At 43.4% G+C, this 21,149-nt stretch overlaps 1 long non-coding RNA gene across 2 annotated transcripts in view; it reads left to right on the top strand.

The window, feature by feature from the left end:
* The window catches only part of LOC133091241 (uncharacterized), a 30,607-nt gene extending 10,849 nt beyond the window's left edge, over window positions 1–19,758 (top strand). The window contains exons 2-4 of one of the 2 annotated variants that reach the window (XR_009700869.1): window positions 5,341–5,452; window positions 5,878–5,976; window positions 19,678–19,758. This is a non-coding gene — a long non-coding RNA (uncharacterized LOC133091241). The other variant, XR_009700870.1, reaches the window with a different exon arrangement.
* The last annotated feature ends 1,391 nt before the right edge of the window (window positions 19,759–21,149 follow it).

Here is a 21,149-nt window from a genome sequence, read left to right as displayed (position 1 = left end):
GAAATTAGAGCTGGAAGGGACCTTAAAGGCCACTGTACTTAATGTTGCCTAATATTTTACCTTGATTGTAAGAAAAATTTATTGCAGAGCCCATTCTCTTCAGAGTTCCTTCACTGGACTTTCTTTATGTCTTTCATCCAGTGGGTCTAGCTTGTAGATTTTGGCCTCCTCATAAATTTGCATCTTCATCCACATTACATTTTGCCCGGACTATGGCAGAAGCTTCTGGGTGGTTTCGCGGCCCCTGGGCTCCGTTCCTCTAAGTTCATTTGCCTACTCGGGTTGAGTGATCTTCTAACATGAAAAGATACGCCTAAAATAATGCTGCTAATGACTTGCCCACACAGAGTTAGTGCATACTAGCCACCCAGCGTGTGCTCTGCCCAGAGGCGTGGTCCTTGGTTCTGGTCCCTAGGTCTAAGCTGCACTTCTGTAGTGCTAATTTGACTGATTTCTGATTGTCACATAACTCAGGAATTAACTAAATCATTACAAATTTAGATACATATAAGATATTATAAGAAAACCAGTGGATGTCACAAGTTTAGGCCTGAGGGAGAGTGTTGTATGAGTCCTAGTTTTGTGGGGCTCACACTGCATGATCGCGCCCTCCAGTATTCCATTGTCAGTAAGAAAGAGGTATGCAAATATATGCTTAATATTTAACAGTGTTGATAAAAAAGAGAGGAGAGAAAGGGATGACAGGTACTTTGAGGGCTTTTTGGAATTCATGAACAATTATGATTGGATGGGGAAAAAGAAAAACCGAGGGCTAACCTCCCGCAAGTGAGCTCAGGAAAGAGAGAAGGGCTTATCTGGTATGCAGGTAGAGAGGTTTGACCTACAGAATCTTAGAAAACGTCAACAATCTGAGCAGTGATGGCAAGAGGCAAACTAAAGGGATAACAAAAGTCTGCAAAAGTCTCACACAAAGAGCTTTGGCATGGTGTTCATCATCTAGCTAATCCTAACATGCAGACATTTATGAGAGTAAAGTCAGGTCTTTGCCAGAGTGGGTTCCTTATTTGGGCAACTGGGTCAAATGAAGAAAGGCAAAGGTAGGCTTCCAGAGTAAATAAGGAGAGGAAAAACAAAACGAACGAGACCTATCATTCATCAGTGGTTTCCCCCCAATATTCTTAGCCTCCACCTTATCTCCATCTTACTGGTAACACAGGAACTAGACTGAACAATCAGGTAAAAGGTCTCTACAGAAACTGAGGTAATATAGAAAATAAGAAAATAAAACATAAAATTGTAAATTTTCTTCCTAGGGGTAATTGAGATGATAGTTGAATAATAACATAAGATCAGGTGAAGTCTAAAGACATTTTAAAAAAGCTGGATAAAGTAAGAAAACATCTGTTCACTGGCATCTGAATGTTAGAGAGACAACAAGACATGTGGGCCAAGTTCTGGAGAGAAGGGAAACACAGACGCAAGCTTGACATTTGGTGCAGCTTTTCTCCTTGGGGCATTTGCTGATTCAACTCATACAGCCTAGGAGCTGAAAAGCCAAGGAGTTCAAAAGACTCTAACCACAGAAGCCAAACGGCAAGAGCTCAAGCTAAAAGCAACAACTAATGGAATGACAAGCTAAGTGTATCTTTAGTCTCACAGGGCTGCGGAGACCATTACATTTAAAGCCTAACAAATACATGGGTAGTTGGGAATAGGGAGAATCCAAACTTTCACATGGTAATCCCAAAGGGCAACACCCGTAGAGGAAGGACAAGACAGAAATAGAGCAACCTTCACACAGACTGAAAAACAGCTTTGAATGAGCTCAAACTGAGAATGGACTAAGGTTTCCAGTCCCTATAGTAACTGTCTGCCATGGGCAAAAGGAAATCTTTTCAAGAGAACGATAACATCCAGAATGTGGAGGTATCTTTATAGTTTCCTAAAATAAGCTAAGCCCAATTTTAATATAAAAAATAATTTGATATACCAGGAAAAAGACTAAATGATCAAAAGCTCAAAAAAAACCCAAAAAAAACAAAAAAACAGAACAATAAAGAAAGAAAGAAAGAAAGAAGACAATATAAATAGACACAGGAGGACAAGAGTTACCAGGCGTTGGTTAAAAAAAAACAAAACAACTATGATTAAACAAAGAAAATAGACACATGGCAAATAAGCGTATGAAAAGATGCTACACATTCCATGTCATCAGGGAATTATAAATTAGAACAATAGTGAGATACCACTACACACCTATTCAAATGGCTAAAATCCAAATACTGAAATACCAAAGTTGTTGACGATGCAGAACAACTGGACTTCTCATTTGTTGCTAGCAGGATACTTGGCAGTTTCTTACAGAACTAAACATACTTTTACCATACAGTGATCTAGTAATCATGCTCTTTGGTATTTACCCATAGGAACTGAACAGTTATGTCCGCATAAAAACCTGCACATGGATGTTTATAACAGTTTCTTTCATAATTGCCAAAACTTGAAATCAACCAAGATGTTTTTCAATAGGTGAATGGATAAACAAACTTGTATCTCCGTACAAAGGAATAGCATTCAGCAATAAAAAGAAAAGGCTATGAAGCCATGAAAAGACATGGAAGAAGCTTAAATGCATATTGCTAAGTGATAAAAAGCCAATCTGCAAAGGCTACGTGCATATTATATGATTGCAGCTATATGAAATTTAGGAAAAGGCAAAACTGTGGAGACAATCAAAAGATCAGTGGTTGCCAGAGGTTGTGGGGAGGGAGAAAAGGATGGGTGAAGCCCGGAATTGTAAAGGCAGAGAAACTCCTGTGTATGGTTCTGTAATGGTGGATACAGGTTATTGCACATTTGTCAAAAATCATACAATGTACAAAACAAAGAGTGAAGTGTAAAGTAAAGCATGGACATTAGTTAGTAATAATGTATCAGTATTGGTTCATTAACTATAACAAATATATTATGCTAATGTAAGATGTTAATAATAGGGGAAACTGGGTTGAGAGGTAAGGAAGTATGAGAACTCTGTCCTTTCTGCTTAATTTTTCTGTAAACCAGAAACAGCTCCAAAATAGTCTATTAATTTAAAAAACAAATCTAGACCTGCATACAAAACTTGCACGTAAATCCAACCACAGCAGCATTATTCATAAGAGCCCCAAAGTGGAAATAACCCAAATGGCCATTTACTGTGAATGATCAATGAAACACAGTAATATCCACACCATGGAATATTATTCAGCCATAAAAAGAAATCAAGTACTGATACATGCTACAACATAGATGAACCTTGAAAACATGCTAAGTAATTGTATGATTCCATTTGTATGCAATGTCCAGACTAGGCAAATCTGTAGACACAAAGTATATTAGTGGCTGCCTAGGGTTTGGAGAAGTGGGGGAGTGAGTGACTTATAGTAGATTATTTTTTTTGGGGGGGGGTGGATGAAAGTTTTACAATTGATTGTGGTGGTAGATGCATAACACATTAAATTGTACACTTTAAATAATATGGAAAGTAAATTATATCTCAATGAAACTATTATTTAAAATGATTTTACAGAAATTCAGTCCTTAACTCTATTATGTATCTATCTGTCTATCTATCTATCTATCTATGTATCTATCTCTATCCATCTATCCATCTATCTATCTATCTATTCATCTATCTCTCTGTCTATCTATCTCTCTATCTATCTATCTGTCTGTCTGTCTATCTGTCTATCTGTGTATCTATCTATCTCTCTATCTCTCTATCTCTCTGTCTATATCTATCTCTCTATCTCTCTCTCTCTCTATCTGCCTGTCTCTCTCTCTATCTCCCTATCTGTTTGTCTCTATCTATCTATCTATCTCTGTTTATCTATCTCTATCTATGTATCTATCTATCTATTTATCTATCTATCTATCTATCTCTATCATCTATCTGTCTGTCATCTCTCTATGTATCTATCTATCTATGTATCTATCTATATCTACCTGTCTACCCATCTATCCTTATGTATAGAACAGTAACAATGGCTTATAAGTCACTTCCCTACATTATTTTATCCTTCCAAAACTCTTGAGAGGTCAATAGGCCATAGGAAAAGCACTGAGGTCACTGAAACACTTGAAGGTTGAATTAACTGTTTGTGATCACTCAGTCAGTAAATGGTGATGCAGGGAATTCCACACACATCTTCTCTGTCCTCCTTTCCTCCTTCCCTCCCTCCTACTTGCTGACTCTATTCCAGCCACATTATTTACTGATTCTTCCCTGAGGACACTGGCATCCTTCCTCTGGGCCTTGCAGAGGTTATTCCCATGATCTGGAATGCTTTTCCCTCAGATGTCTGACTCATCTGCCTCCCTCTAGACTGTTCAAATTCCACCTTCCCAGTAAGACTTATCCTGTCTACCGTTTAAGTTGAAAGCCTTGCTCCTCCCTGCCCACAATCTCACCTCACCATATACTGCTTAATCTCCATAGCATTTATTCCTGGCGAACCTACCAGATAATGTACGTGGGTTTCTGTTCTCCCCTCCAACTGGAAGATAGGCTGCACAGGCTCAGGAGTTTTGCCATTATTAAACCTAGTGGAGGCCCAGCAGAACTCTAGGGTCAGCCAGAACTGGGCACAATTATAACTCTTGTGATTTGATATTTTAGTGGGTTAGCTCAGAGCCAAGCCAGTTATTAAAGAGGATCTTTTCTGCTATTTTAAGCAGCATGGTACATTTGAGGTCAACTTAAATTTTCAATAATTACAGAGCAGGTATGAGCTCTTCCTTTGTTTCTCCAGACACATGAACCTGGATGCCAAATCCATCCTCTCTGGGTGTAGTGGGAATATATGAAGATGACTGGCCTAAGTCTCAGTTGAATAAAAAGATGCCCCAAAAGACATTTCAACATTTTTGAAAAGTTCAGTCATAAAGTGTGGTTCCTTATCACACATCAGGGATTATCTAGCCTCCAGTGTGGTTTTTTTTGTTTGCAGTAAAAATATGTCATTTTATATTTTAAATTTGCATTATGAAAATAAGTCTGTACACGAAGTAATACATATTTAATGAATATGAGTCATGTAAATTTGGTCATGGTATTTAAAGTTGGCTTTGGCTTTGAAGTATTTTTAAATTCATAGAAAATATTGAACTTCTAATAAAGTAAGTAAAACATTTTAATAATTGATATTAATAATCAACTTCAAAATTTCTTCGTCTGCATTTTCTGTTCAATTTTAAAAAGAGAAGTCACTTTCAGTAGTGTTCCAAAGTGAGTGATTGCACCTTCTATGATGTGAAAAAAGATCCGATTGTCATTAGCTGTTCTTAAGTGCTGAACATAACTAAAAGAAATTGTAACAAGACACTCTCTGTCACTGGCAGGAAATCCATCTCCGTCCTTTGCGGGGGCAGTCCCGAGCTCATGTTTTAACGGACGCGAATGCAAACCGTGGTTCTCACGTGACCTTCTGAAGAGCCCCCGCAGCAGGCCCAGGTACGTTGAGTGGACTAAGTCTCACTTTATGGCAATGGCATCAGATGGTGGCTACAGAAGGTTGCCGACGTCCCTGTGTGCTCTGACAGGCTCTGCAGACCGGGGGACGAAAGGACCAAGGAACTCTGACCGCCCTCAGGAATCCCAAGTGACTGGAGGGACACAGCGTCAGGGCCCCAGGCAGTGTCGCCCACTGTTCCGGAGGTGGGCGGAGGCTCCGCAGCTTCATTTCGTCCAATCCCTTCCAGTATTTAAAATTGTTGTCAAGATGCTGCATTAACTCAGGCAGGTCTACAAAGGCGTCCCGAGCAGCAAACATGTCTGTGATGAAATAGTGAAAGAGATTTGGGATTCGGGGATGCTGCAGGTATTTCTTTCAAAAACTGGCATCACCACAGGCAAGTCCTGTCGCTTCTCTTCATCAGTCTGAGAAGAACATTCTTCTGAGATACGTGCGGCCCACTCAATGCACTGCTCCAGGGGTCGGCAGGGATTGGACACATCAGCACACTTAATCAGTCAGGGTGAGTCACCCCAACTCTCCCTCCTCTAGACCTTAGTTCCTCCTGATTGTCACTCGTTACACTGAAAACAGATTTCAGGAGTCAGCACATGCAGCCATAATGTGTGCCTAATTCCTCATCCCAGTCACTGGGACACAAAATTTTGGTGTCTTAAGTCTGGCTCCCACATCACCACTCACATATGTCAGTTCTTCCTCTACAGCTGAGTCAGTGAGTAAAGACACATAAACAGAAATAGATTAATACGAACAAGGTTTTATTGACATATATATATATGTACATAAAGCTGGGAAAGAGAAAGGCCCATTGAGGCAAATGCATAGGGGGAGAGGAAGCATCTGAGAACAGCAGTGGGCATCCTGCCAGTTCCAAGTCTAGGGAAAACTTGGGTCCGCCAAGTTAACAGTCAAGCCAGGGATGGCACAGTGGATGATACAGGCAGCTCTCTTCCATTCTCCTAACTGGAGCTTCTCAAGTCTGGTGTAGTTCTGAAGTGGGCTCATATGCTCCTCACCCTCCAGCACACACACACACACACACATACACACATGCACGCGCACACACACACACTCTTGCACACCCCTGAGGTGTGGTCCTCCGGCTTGCTGTAGGAAGAGAGGAGGTTAAGTTTCACTTCAAGGGGCTGAGCCGCTTTCCAGTGAGGCAGAGTCCATTCATGGTGACACACAGTTTGCAGAATAAGATCTGCTCTTCATTTGTTGAGTTTCTTCATAGAAGAAAGGAATTCGCTGGTGGCTCCTATGAAGCCCTGGGCAGGTTATGAGGCTGCCAGACTCCTATGAGCGCAGGCACAGCTGCCCTGACCAGGGGCCTGCAAACACAATGCTGGCTCGTCTAAGTCAGAGGGGTGTCCTGACTTGGGGACCCCAGTGTTCTTACTGAGAGTGGAGGTTCCTCTCTAAATATGGATGGTGCTATCCCCTGTGGCACCACCTGGGTTTTGACCAGGGAGGCCTCAGGTGCTTTGTATGAATGTGGCACCAGAAGTGTATCCAGTCACAGCAGGTCTGGTGCTGTCCCCCATGCCCCCGCCCCCCCGTTCTCTGCACAGATGGGTTCCAAGTCTGATGGCAGTTATTGACACAGGGCCTCCCAGCACCGGTGAGATGTTGTGCCCTCCATCCACACCACCTGTGTGTTGGCCAGGTGGGTCCCAGTTGTAAGCGGGAATACCAGGTCCTCCAATCATGGGCATGATGTTGTTCCCTCCTAGACGACCACCACCTAGATTGTGGGCAGGTGGGCCTCTAGTGCTTGGAAATAAGGTAGAACTAGAAGTGTGTTGAAACCCATGGGTGATAACCACACTTGCAACTCCAACAGATGTGGTGTGCTCTGTTAGAAGGTGGAAACTGACATGTCCCTTGACACAGATTTCTTCTCCTTGGTGATGGAACTTTTAAATGTAGATTTTCTACATCCAGATGGGCCCTCTGTGCAGTGACGGAAAGTGGAAACACTAGGGCCTCCCATCGTGGGGATGGTGTTGTCCCCTGCCATCACCGTACCACCTGTATTCAGCCCAGGTAGGCCCCAGGTATTTGGATTTAAAGTGGAATCAGGTATGTTCCCAAATGCTGGGATGGTGCCTGTCCCTCCTACTGCAGCAGCCTTGCCGTGGTCAGGTAGATGGCAGGTTGTGTGGCCCAAAGTAGGAACAGAAGCGGTGCCGGGTGCCCCACTTAGTCCTGCCCCAAAGTTAAGTGGTCTGGATGCCTCTGAATGAGTGAGGCCTGGGGCTGACACACCGACCCCAAGGCTCCCACCGGCCGTAGGGGCTGCAGGTCCCATGAACAGTGGGCCCGGTGTGGTGTCGGCAAAGAGCGAGCTACTGTCCCCAGTACTGGGCATCCCGGTGGCAAGTCCAAAGCCAGTAGCAATGGACACAGCCCTGGGGAGAATGCCTGGCTTGTCGCCAAAGGCCGGCTGCGTGTTGCTGGTGGTGGCGAATAGGGAAGCTGGCAAAGCTGACTGCATGATGCTGACTCGCGGTGGCTAGGCTGCAGGAGCGACTAGGACTTTATCTTGTGCTGAAGCTGCTGGGTTTCCCAATAGAAAATTATCGTTAGGGCTCTGCCCATCGTTGGCCCCCAGTTTGGCCTGAGACGGGAGACCTGGGTCCAAGGAAGCTTGAAGTGTTGGTCTATCTGTTGGCCGGCGTTGCAGGTAAATGAGTCAAGGCATGGGCTGAGGCATTGCTACCGCTGGGTGGTGTGTTCCCAGAACTAGGAACAGCCCTGTGAAATGCCTATTGGTTCTGCCTGGAGACAGGGGCAGACTGGAAAATGACAGCCTGGGAAGGAGGTGTGGTGTCCATAGGTACAGTGTCAGAGCTGCTGCCTGCTGAAGCATTGGTGACGGCCAAAGCCGTAAATGGGGGGCTGGGGAAAACAGGAGCCGAATGGAAAATGACAGCCTGGGAAGGAGGTGTGGTGTCCATAGGTACAGTGTCAGAGCTGCTGCCTGCTGAAGCACCGATGCGGGCCGAAGTCTTAAATGGGGGGCTGGGGAAAACAGGAGCCGAATGGAAAATGACAGCCTGGGAAGGAGGTGTAGTGTCCATAGGTACAGTGTCAGAGCTGCTGCCTGCTGAAGCACCGATGCCGGCCGAAGCCGTCAATGGGGCACTGGGGAAAGCAGGAGCCGAATGGAAAATGACAGCCTGGGAAGGAGGTGTGGTGTCCATAGGTACAGTGTCAGAGCTGCTGCCTGCTGAAGCACCGATGCCGGCCGAAGTCTTAAATGGGGGGCTGGGGAAAACAGGAGCCGAATGGAAAATGACAGCCTGGGAAGGAGGTGTAGTGTCCATAGGTACAGTGTCAGAGCTGCTGCCTGCTGAAGCACCGGTGACGGCCGAAGTCGTAAATGGGGGGCTGGGGAAAACAGGAGCCAAATGGAAAATGACAGCCTGGGAAGGAGGTGTAGTGTCCATAGGTACAGTGTCAGAGCTGCTGCCTGCTGAAGCACCAATGCTGGCCGAAGCCGTAAATGGGGGGCTGGGGAAAACAGGAGCCGAATGGAAAATGACAGCCTGGGAAGGAGGTGTGGTGTCCATAGGTTTGGTGTCAGCAGTGCTGCCTGCTGAAGCACCGATGCTGGCCGAAGCCGTAAATGGAGGGCTGGGGAACACAGGACCTGAAGCCATAAATGGGGAGCTGGGGAAAACAGGAGCTGAAGCCGTAAATGGGCAGCTGGAGAAAACAGGAGCACCAGGGAGAGAGGCCCTCTGCTGCCCATCAGAGGTCCCAAATATGGGCTGAGGGTTGGCTTGGGGGCCAAAGGGATGGTTAAACATTGGGGTGGCGCAGGGGACCATCGGCACAGGTGGGGTGATGGACACTGGTACCCCTGCAGGGTGCCTCTGCTCCACCCTGAAACCTGGGGGAGACCTAAAAATGACAGTGTCCATGTAGACGCTAGGCTGCAAGGTCAAACTTCCAGATGCCGTGACCATGCTGGTGGAAGGGATTGCCATAGAAGTCATGGGCTTCCCAGTTAAAATAGGGGGCTTGATGGTACGGGCTGGAAGAGGGGTAGGTGAGTATAAAGGAGGGGCAGAATCTACACAGGTGGGTGTTGGGGGTTCTTTTTCATGGGACGGTGGCTGGACCTTCCTTATATTCTTGGGGATCTTTTTCCAGCAACACTGAATGTTCTTCTCCAAGGTGCCTGGGTTTTTGGCAGCAGCTAAGCACGGAAGCTTAGGAGGAGGGGGCAGCTCACTTCGATCCCATGTCAGTGCCTCGTTCCCCGACGGGGGCGACCTCAGCCCTGGCAGCGGCAGAAAAAGCGGCAGGGGAATCTTCCGCTTGCAGGGCCTACTGCTGGTAGATAGCAGGGAAGAGGAGCTTCTTGTTGGGATGCGTGAAGACTCTTCACGCTGCAGCTCCTTCCCAGACATCAGTGAGCCTGGTGATTTGGGCCGGTGGTCTTCACCCAGCACTTCTTTTGGCCTCTCCAGCAGCAGGGGGCAGCATGCGGTTGGGGCAGAGGACACCACGGCATGGGATGGGACCTTCACCTCCCTCTTCTCACCTCCTTCCCGGGCTGTCATTTTCCATTCTGCCCCTGTTTTCCCCAGCCCCCCTCTCCTCAGTGGGAGGTGACTGGATGGTACCGGCTTCCTGACGTTGACTCCCCGCTCAGGGCAGAAGGCAGGCGCTGGAGCAGCAGGGTGGTCCCGGTCAGATGTGGCAGCCTCCCAGGAGGGCAAAACCAGCGGGTGACAGCCCACCGGGGCCCCACGGCGGGGCGGGCGGCGGGGCCGGCGGCGGTGGCGGAGCCAGGTACGAAATTTGCATAGTAAATTGCCCATGTAGGACCAGTTGTGCGCCAAGCAATCCGAGAACAGAGTGTGAAACTGGGAGAGCTTCTCCTTAGCTTCACCTCCTCTCAAGGTCTAGCACGCACTGGACACTGGATGGCTCAGCCTGGCGCTTGTGACATGTCCATTTTACCTGTCACAGAGAAAGGGCGGGCGGGGCAGGGGGTGGGGCAGGGGGGTGGTGCATGCAAGCCCAGCCCGTGGAGAAACCCCGGCCCAAGGGCAAAGGGCGGGGCCCCAGGGCCCAACCCCTTCTGGACTTTCTAGTGGCTGGGACTTCTCGCTGTGGGTGGCAGGTGTTTGGCCCCGGATGGGCCACCATGCGGAGACTGTTGGGGACTGTGGAAGCCTTCTCCTCCAGAGCTCACCCTGCCTGGGCACCGGCTCTGCAGGCCCCTCAGCCCTGCGTATGTATTGACCAGCCCTTCACCCCCAAGGGGCCCAGGGGCCAGAGCCTGTTCAGAGCTGAGTGCAGGAGGCACCCAGAGCTTGCCAGGCTGTGGCCAGCCTCCTCCAGGGACCTCCCCAGCTTCTCTGCAAGGCCTGATGACGGGAGCACCTTCTCCAGGGCTGCTCAGCTGCCAGCATCACCATGAGCCAGGTGGCGAAGGTTTCTGAGCAGGGGATGCTGACCCGACTGGATGCTGCACCCCACGATGTCCCTTCCTGGCAGATAGGTTCTTTCTTCACTTCCTTTTTGAAATTTGGTAAAACAACATTTCAACCTTCGACTGTTCTTCAGGTTATACAGATGGTAGTGGCTTAGCTAGGATTTGAAGCAAGCCTGTGTGATTCCAGAGCTCGTGCTCTGGACTGTGGCGCCTCCTTATCATATATGCTTCATGTGTTACTTTTTTTTTTTTTTCTTGTAGTCCTTATGGTACTTAGCCCTAAGTGCCATACGTGTAATGAACACATACACTGCCCTGTAGGAGGTCTTCTTTTGTTCAACTCAGGAATTGGTCATCCACCACACTGGGTTCTAGTCTCAGAATATACAGGTCAGGGAGCACCAGTTGTCAGCATAGCAGCATCCCACATTTCTAATTGAGGCTTGCAGCCCAGATTTTCCCTTTGGTCTAGTTTGAAGGGTCCAGATATGTAAAGATTATATTCTAGACAAATCATGGGCTATCCGGAAAGAAATTCACCAGTAAATTATTCCAGTTTCTCTGGCCTTCCTGGAGTATATCCAGTAAGGCATCTCATTCATGTCTGGAAAGCAAATATATCATTTATTGCAACTTCATCGTGGAGTGATGTATTGGTTTAAAGTACGATCAACACAATTTGGTCATTGTGAGTATGCCAGCTGGGTCCACTGTTTACTACACATATGTAACTCTGGCGATTCTTATGCCCAAGAGAGGAGACATACTCTTGGGTGTCTAGGGCAAGGGAAACATGTGTTGTTATTCAGGAGCTGGAAGCTTCAGCATGACAGGAAAGAATTGAAAAATCCTGGTCTACACATGACTTTACCTTGTTTGAAACTTGTTTCTTTGGCTTGCTTCATTGGAGTGTTTTCTCTCTCCTGGGGCTGACATTGTGTGTTATGTATCACGCATGTGACATGTAGAAGTTTCAGAACCCAGAGTCATATAGATCAGTAAAAATTTATTTATATATTTTAGTTTAAAATCTATTGAAAATAACACTGGGCATAATTCATATATTCCAAAATTAGTTTGACCCTCTGCCCATGAGATTCTTTTTATGATATGTGACAGCTAATTTGGACTTCCATCCCCAATAAACTTTGAGGTTTGAGGACACAAAAGGTTTTGCTCAGACCTAAATTCTGTCTGAAAAAAAGGGCTAAATATTATAAGCCCTTTCTAACCTCTCCAGGAGCAGAAATGATTTACAGCTGTGGCATTGAACCATAATTCCTTGATCTCATTTGAGAAGAGTTCAGTAAGAAACAATGTCTTGATTTTTGTTTGTTTTGTTTGTTCCCTGTTTTCTTGTCTTGCTTACCAACAATCCATTGTAATTCCTGAGTTAGTATGGCAGCAGGCTGAGTGTTCCCTGGAGCTCATTAAATGAACTTTTGTTCCTAAAATGATGTTTGTCTCCTTGTTTTCGGCCCCTCTTCTTTCCTCTGCCCTTTACTATAACCAGAGCTCAGCAAAAGCTGACTGGCTTTGTGCAGACCCTACTTAGGGTAGTCTTTTCTTAATTATTTTATTCATGGCTCCTCCATTTCATTGTTTGCCTTCTCAAAATGTGTTGAAGTCTTTCTGTGGTTGATGACTTCCACAATGTCTTGGCTTTTATTGGTTGCTTAATTTTGGTATTTCTACAGTTTTATTTAAATATGGTTTCAGGAGGAACAGAAAGTAAATGTTTCCTAGTCTGCCATCTTGAGCTGAAAATCCCTGTTGATTTTAGCATCCAGTGTTCCCATCGGAGAAAACCCAACCTTGGCATTAATAGATGTAACACTCAAGATTTCAGCTTTTCTTGAGCAATCACTAAGGATTTAATATGTGGTCATTTCTAATGGGAAAATAATAACTATCTCATGGAGTTGACTTGAGGATGAAATTAGATAATGAACATGAAAATGCTTTGTAAGGTTTAAAAATCTATAAAAATGTTTTGTGTTATTATTTGATTTGTTGCTATTTCAACTTTAGCTGACAGTTGTTTATGACCTTGCTTATGTGAGAAAATGCCTTCTGGTTTATTGTTTTGAAAGCCAGATTATATTTTTCAATAGCTCAATGGAAATGGCATCATTTGTGAAGGTTAAGGGTGAAGGCATAAATGTTTCTTGACACCTATCACTTTACAATGTTTTCAGGAACTAATTGACTCATGTATTCCTCTTCCAAATTTTGCTGAGGACCTCCTACCAGCCAGATGCCTTCCATCAGGTGTTGGAAAGCATTTTCTGGATTTTAAATGTCTTAGGCTTTGTGGGCCATATACAGTTTCTGTAGCTTCTCCTCGCCTTTCTTCTTCAACAAGCTTTCGAAACGTGAGAACCATTATTAGCTCACAGTCACACAGATCCAGGCTGAGCACCTGATTTGATTTGTGGCCAGTATTTGCCGATCCCGGCTCTGCATCCGCACTGAGGAGGAGGCGCATTTTTGAGTAAATCACTTCTTTGAATCAACTGTTGGTCTTCTGGGGCTTGTCCCTTATTCTCCTACAGTCTCTAATCAACATGGCATCCAGAGAGATCCTGTTAAAACATAAGTCAGATCATGTCACTCAAGTCTCTTCAATGGCTTCTTCACAGGAAAAGCAAAGTCCTCAAAGTGCCTCCACAGCCCTAGAAATCTGGGCCTCTGTTTCCTCTCTGACTGTTTCCTCTGCTTGTACCATTCACTTCCCAGATGTGCACCTTGCTCCCTCCCAGAACCTTAAGTTCCCTCTTAAATTTTATCTTCCCCAGAAAGCCCTCATTGATCACTTACTTTCAGATCGCAGCCTCCTCCTACCAGCTAACAATCTCCATCTCCCTTCCCTGCTTGCTGTTTTTCTCCAGCACTTACCTGATATACTAGTTATTCTACCCATTTATTTAATTTTTATTTACATATTTATACTTATGATTTTATATTTGCTTCTTTACTTTTGTCTGTCCCCTCAGCTCGAGAGAGGCTATATTCATCTGTGTTAATCACTGCTGTGTTTCCTGAACATGGCTATAAAACATACTGAAGAAGGGTGCCTGAAATTTGGTAAGGGATCAATCAATTTTCTTGGCTGAATGAAGAAATATGTTCATAAATTAATGAACAAATCTCTGGGGTTTCTGAATTGAGGACTAATGGGAAGAGGAAGGCAAATGGTTGGGACAGGGTACTGCAAGAAGTAGTATTTGGAGTACTCTGATAGCTATCCTAAGAGATAACATTTTGTTCATTTAAATAGTTTTAATGAGAGAGCTGGGAACTAGGGACACACAGCATCAAGGTTTTTATAATGCATTCTGTAGAGTTCTTTTTAAGTGTGTACAAATATCATTGAAAATATATGCATGCATATAAACCTCTGTTACTTTATTTAGTGCTTTACAAGAGCCCCTAAAGGAAGGGGTAGTAGCAACTATCAGTATCCTTCCTTTATGATGAGCTTAATTTATTCAAAGTTACATCGTAATTTATTTGTAACTGAGAAACTAGACTTAGTTATTGAGTAGACCCTCCCTAGAAACCTATGACATTAATAAAACCAACAAAAATTTGTTCAGTTTCCAATGATACACACACTACAGACTCAATTATGGGCCATCCATTTTAATGAAGGGAAGAAGTGATTTAACAAATACAGAGCAAACAGAATATTAAGTTTTGTCCTCCATTAATATTAGTAACGGATAAAGTGGGCTCCAATGCCTTCAAGATAGCTTGAGACCATCATCTCTGTGTCATGGGCAGGGGGATGTTCAGCCAGGATGTCTTTCTCTGTCACTGAGAAAAATTTCCATAATATATAATGATACTTACTGAAACAGATATGGGGCATTTGGGTAATTAGGAATCCGTTAGCATATTTTTCCAGAAGCCTTGACTACAAAATGAAGATAGCAGATTTGGACACTTTCAGCTATGAAGAAATTGTTTGGGTATTCATCTTTATGCCGAATGAAATAAGCTTATTTCATCTCTGCAGCTTCCCATATACCATTTTCCAACCTCGGTTTTATGTTTGGAAAGACTTTTAGAAATTAAAAATCAAGTTAAAAAGTGAGTGACAACTTAAATGATATATGGAATATTTTGCTGACTTACAAGAGCATGCAGAATTAAATATGACCCAGTTGAAATGTTAATTTTATTTTAATGTGTATGTTGGGGTGGAGTCTTCAAGGTGCCAGAAAATAAGAATTCACCCATCCTGTTTGGAACTGCAGCACACACACACCTTCAGTTACCAGTTCTGTTCATTCCACAGAATCATCTTGAGAATACATACTGTTTTTTATGAACCTGGTATATATCTCAATTAGTTTGAAGAATTTCCCAGATACCTGTTAATATGTAGTTCTCCAGTTCCAATCTTGCCACGTCCTGTACCAGTGACACAGGACATAGGAATTTTATTTCTCTTTCTTTCTCTGGGTTGTTCAGAACCCAACGAAAGAACAATGGAATGGCATCAAAGAGATCAGGGTTCTTGACCCAGATTTACCATAAAATAATTGTGTCCTCTTGGGAAAATTATAGTTATTCTAGGCCCCTTTCCTTTTCTTTACTTTGACAGAGCTGCACTAGATGACCCCAAGTAACATTGCACTCTTTCAGTCATAGCTTAGATGTTATTGGTTTTCTGAAACAAATGAAGACAATGACACATGAAGCTGTGCAACATCTCTGTAACTATGTTTTCTTAGAGTTGCCTCCATTTTACAGATGATAAGATGGCTGGGCACAGAAGTAGATGTTTTGACCAGAGGTTCCAGAGTAAATGGAACTAAACCACAAGTTTCCTTTTTTCCTGACGCTCACTTAGCCAAAACATAGGCTTCTGAATATTAAGCTGTAAAGCATATTATCAGTATAGTTTAAAAGGAGCTGTTCTTCTAGGATTTCCAATTAATAGCAGGAGGTTTTGAAATCCTTAAAAGATCATCTAATTTTGTGAGATTTACAGCTCTATTTTCCTGTCAAACAAGTTGTATTAGTGCCAGACAATCATCTGAGTTTCTGGATGCTTCTCTGAACCTCTTGAATTTTTCTTCTTGCTATCTGAAATTCATGCCAGATAAGGCTTTTTGTAGAGAGTATGTACAGACTTGTCTATTTTCATCTAAGAAAGCGATGCAGTGAGTCAGGATGGGGGTTAAGCCCTCATTCTCAGAGTGGTATTGAGCTCCTGGTGAAATATAATCATCATTTCCTCAGAATAGAAAAGCAGTTATCTCAAGTTTTTAATGCCATTAACTATTTATACATTTATGTATAATACATATATTTATTGTACCTACGAGGTGTGTTCTCTTCGGGAAGTACAAAGCTATTTGAGACATCGGTTGTTCACTTTTTTGTTTTCCCACAAATACTGTGACCCTTTCCCACAAATACTGTGAAGGTCTATATTTTACTAACATCTAGAACAAGTAGCTAACACGGTGTCTAAGATGTAGTCAATAAATATGAAATAGATAAATGAACACATTTTTAAGGAAGGGCCAGGACATGAACAAATAGAAAATTTTCCTGTTCAGTCACAAAGCCACAACAGACATAAAAATGATACAGACAACAAGTGCTACGGTCATTCAAAGAAGGCATAGAATAGATACAACAAGGATCTCCTCTATGGCACAGGGAACTATACTCAATATTTTGTAATAACTTATAAGGGAAAAGAATCTGAAAACGGAATCACTGTGCTGTACACCTGAAACTGACACGACATTGTAAATCAACTATACTTCAATTAAACAACAAACAGACAGACAGCAACAACAACAAAAAACCAAAAAGGTCGTAGAAGTTCTTATGAGATTCCATAAGAGAAGAGAAGCCAAATGAAGACAGGAGAGAAGGCTTCTGAATCAGTTCAGAGGAGAAGTCACAGAGGAACTAGTCTTTGACCTGAACTTGAGATTAAGATTAAGATGAATTAATCTTAATTAATTAAGATTGCAACACAGGGATATTACAGATGAAGGTAATCACATAAACTTACTATACTGCAACTTGCAGAGGTTATGAGTGTTGTTCAAGATCCCAACGCAAGTGCATTGTGGAATCAGAATTTTAAGTGAGGCCTAATGAACTGAAAACAAACACAAAAACAAGCCCTTCCTGTGATAACCACGTTGCCTTTGAAGTCGTTTTTTTTGGTGGCTTGGTAGAAACTGGTTCCAGTGTTTTGCACAACTGTACAGTGTTTCTTGCAGGAATGACTAGTTCTGTCCCCCCGCGGCCCCCCACCCCCGAGTTGATCCTCAAAGTTTCCTTTAGAATGGACTTGCTAAAACGCAGACATGCAAGTATTCATGACGCCTGTGTCCAATCATTTCTCCTGCCATTGCCTACTTCACTTCTGGATTATATGAACAATTCACTGTCTTCATTTATGCTTTTCCCTCCTCCAAGAATTCCTTTCTCCCTATGGGGCACCTGGGAAACCCACTTCATTTTTCAAAACTCAATTTACATATTATGTCTTTTGTGCACTCTTCTTTTTAGTGTTGTGATCACACGCTCCTTTTTGCTACCCTTGCACTTCTGCATGCCTGATTGTTGCACTCGCTACACTGTATTGTGATTGTATTTTTTACATATCTCTGTGTTTTCCTGGGCAACATTTCTTGGGGCCAGGGACTACCTTTTTTCATCTATTGATGCTGCCTTAGCATGTTACTTGTTGTGAAGTAGTTAGTTATAAAAATGAGATTTGAATAAATTAAAAATTGTTATGTACATATTACTTATTATCACTTTACAGATATAACAGGAAAAAATATTAATGTTGGTGCTGAAAGTTCACTTCTAGTAAATGGTGGTGGTACTTGACTCTACTTATAATATTTTTCCCACTATTTTATATCTTTCTACCTGATAACTCTTCTTCATTTCCATCTATGTTTCTTTATTGCTAAACCAAGAAAAACAGGTATGAGGGTAGGGCTAGGCCATACTTGGCTGGAATAGTAAAGAAATTGTGTGGGGTTTTGGTGAGAAAATCCTGAAGCATACAGGTCTGCATCTTCCCTTTGAGGCATGTGGAGGGGTCTGCTTCTAAAGAGTTTTATTAGCAACTAGTCAAGATGCTTTTGCACAAAGCTCCTGATTAGCTGTTGGTATACTAAGAGTGAATCAGAGTTAGCGTAGTTTCTGATTTCTTTTACATTGTCAATGTGGATGATCATTTTTTACTGCTGGGGGTGGTGGTGGTGGGGAGTGAGGGAATGTTCCTTTCCTGCTCCTGATGTTTCAGTCCCATCAAGAGAGCTCTTAGGGTCATTTCAGCCCTGCTTCTTTACTGACTCTGCCCCAGCGTGATCAAGTGACTTATATAGAAAGCTTGAAAAGAATTAAGTGAGCATGCTTGCCTTGACTAATTCTGTTCTCTCCCTTGAGAGTGTGAGTGAGTGTCTTCTGTTTCTCTCATTCTATGTATTACGAGTTAGTAAATCTGCCCAATTCTGGGGTTCCGTTATGTGATCATTGCGTTCAAACTGGATTCTCAAGCCAGGGTTATCAACAGTAACAGGAATATTCGGCCCTCCATCTTTTCTCTTTTGTCTTATTTCCTAATTTATTCCAAACCAAATGGAATTAAGGCATTGTACTTGCTGGAAGGTAATGAAAAGACCCTAACATTTGGTGCATTACCTGGGAACACTGAGAAATAAAAAGAAAGGAGCAGACATTTTGGAGAGGAAAATGTCCATGTGGAAAATATTTTGGTACTGCCAAGGAAGGTAGTCTAGTGCCTTGGTCTTTAATGTATGGTGGGAAGTTGAGACCTTTGACTGTTTGAAAATATTTAGGTTTGTGCAGTAAACTGCTGAAGCCTAGAAAAGGTTTAATGCATGCTGTATAAGTGTCCTCCGTGCCTGCTGGGAGACTAATAAACTTGGAGGCTTAACACAATAGAAATTTACTATCTCACAGTTGTAGAGGCCAGCAGTGTGATATCAAGGTGTCAGCAAGGCTGCTCTCCCTACAGATGCTCTAGGGGAGATTCTATCCCTGCCTCTTTCAGCTTCTGGTGGTGGCCAGCTTCCTTGGCTTGAGGCCACATCACTCAGTTTTTGTCTCTGTCTTCACATCACCCCCTTTCTGTGTCTGTATCTTTTGTCTGTCTCAAATGTCCCTCTGCCCTTCTTGTATAATAAGGACAATTGTCATTCTATTTAGGACCCATCCAGATAATATAGGATGGAAATCCCATCTCAAGATCCTTAATGACACTTGCAAAACCTTTTTTTTCAAACGAGGTAACAGTCAAGGATTAGGACATGGATATATCCTTTTGGGGGCCACCATCCAACCCACTATACCAGCCGTAAGATGCTTTGATTTTGGCTGACGGCTGTAGCTTATGGCGTGGGAGAGGGGCTGTTTCTTTAGAGCCACTTAAGTAAAGGTCTGACATAAAGAAAAGGGGCGTTAGGGAGTTGCAGGTGGCTGAGCAATACCTGGAGCGGGATGAATAAGGCGCCTGGAGGGTCTTTAGTATACAGACACCTTTACCTGGCACTTGACTTGAGAGTGTGCGGGAGTTTACAGGGCAGGAAAGTCTCAGGCAGCCGTCCACCTTGCCTTACTCTTCAGGTACAGTTTTTCCCAAGCAGGCTTGACCGAGACAAAGACTCAATTGTAAGGAAAACATGTTTTGTAGAACTTGTCGGCATTGACACATACGGTCTACCGTAGGCTCAAGTGACTCCCTTTACATGTGGACCCAAGCTGACACTGGATTTGTCAATTATGTTGGAGAAAGAAATGTTCTCTTAAAAGCAGCCACCTTTGGTCTACGCAGTTCCATAGCAGGAGGCAGTGAAAATGGCCATGGCGGCATAGGACTGTCAAATCTACGCATCAGAACTGGAGGTGTAATGTCACTCGACAGAAGCCGTAATCAGTTCAGTACTGCAGTGTGAACCACAAGGTCATCAAGGAGGAAGGATAACTCACGAGTCCACGTGTGATAGATGCTCAGGGCTGTGCACTGCACATGGCAAATTCATAGTGACAAATCAACGTCAGGCTTCAAAGATTCCTCCTGGTTCGCAGTTGGCAGGTCAGAAATTTCAAATAAGTGGCATAGACTAATGGACATCCTAGTGAGGCTAAAACGAAAGAGACTTTATCTTTCTCTCAAATGCCATTGAGTTTCTGCTATGTTCTTTGGTCAAATTCTGTACTGGATTCTGGGAACAAAAATGTGCCTAGTTTCACTCTTCTAGGAGTAGGGGATTGGCTTGCTTTTGAGATTGTTTTTAAATTTTGGGGATAGTGCTGTAAAATCAAATTGTATCTTAGTAACTCTTTAGACTCTTTAAAAGCATGGTTCATGAGAGACTTGATAAACTGATAAAACAGCCAAGGCCCTAAGAGACCCACACCCGTGTCAGTGACAGAAGTCCAAGCTACAGATACTGAAGGAGCCCTCAGTCCCATTCAGGCAATTAGAGCCCTGTCACTGAGAATGAACCAAATGTACATTTGGGAGGATTGTTTATGGACATTTAGGACTTTGGATTTTTAACCCACAGTAACAGGGACACTTGATTTCAAAATTGGGCTTTAATACTTTGGGACCTTAATTCATAAGAGCGTTTAATGTGTGCCCTTTTAATTTCTCTGTGAAGAATTTGATACTGGCAAAGGTGTACTTTCAAATGTGCAACATTTCTATGATTTCTGAATTGTATTACTGGATGCTTTTATGTATTTAACCTTAGTGTGTCATTTAACCTCATCAGCTTTCTGTGGTTAGCTGTGCTGTGGATGGCTGGTCGAACAAAAAGTTGTTTCTGATCATTGGATATGAGTAGCCCTGGAGTTAATTTAAATTAATGCAATTTCTCACCCATATCAGAGACTTCTGGGATGAAACTCTAAGTTGTCCACCAGCAGTTCCCGGAGGCCGCTCAAACGAGTAACCCCATAAAAGTGTGAGCAGGACTGTCCTGATAAAGGTCTATTCTTTTTCCTGAAGGGAGAGCGATATTCCATTAATTACAGGCTTAAAGGCATAGTTGAGTGGGTTAAGAGATTGAAAAAAACAGGGAAGCATTAGTGACAATTTCCCTTCTCGTTCCTAATGGTACCTCCATGTGAAGGGAATTTGATTAGTATAACTTTTAACCTCCCTGCTCTTATATTCACTGACACTGGCTGGG

Source organism: Eubalaena glacialis, chromosome 4 (genome assembly GCF_028564815.1).
Source record: "Eubalaena glacialis isolate mEubGla1 chromosome 4, mEubGla1.1.hap2.+ XY, whole genome shotgun sequence".
Taxonomy (NCBI): Eukaryota; Metazoa; Chordata; class Mammalia; order Artiodactyla; family Balaenidae; genus Eubalaena; species Eubalaena glacialis.
This window is presented reverse-complemented; position numbering and strand designations above follow the sequence as displayed.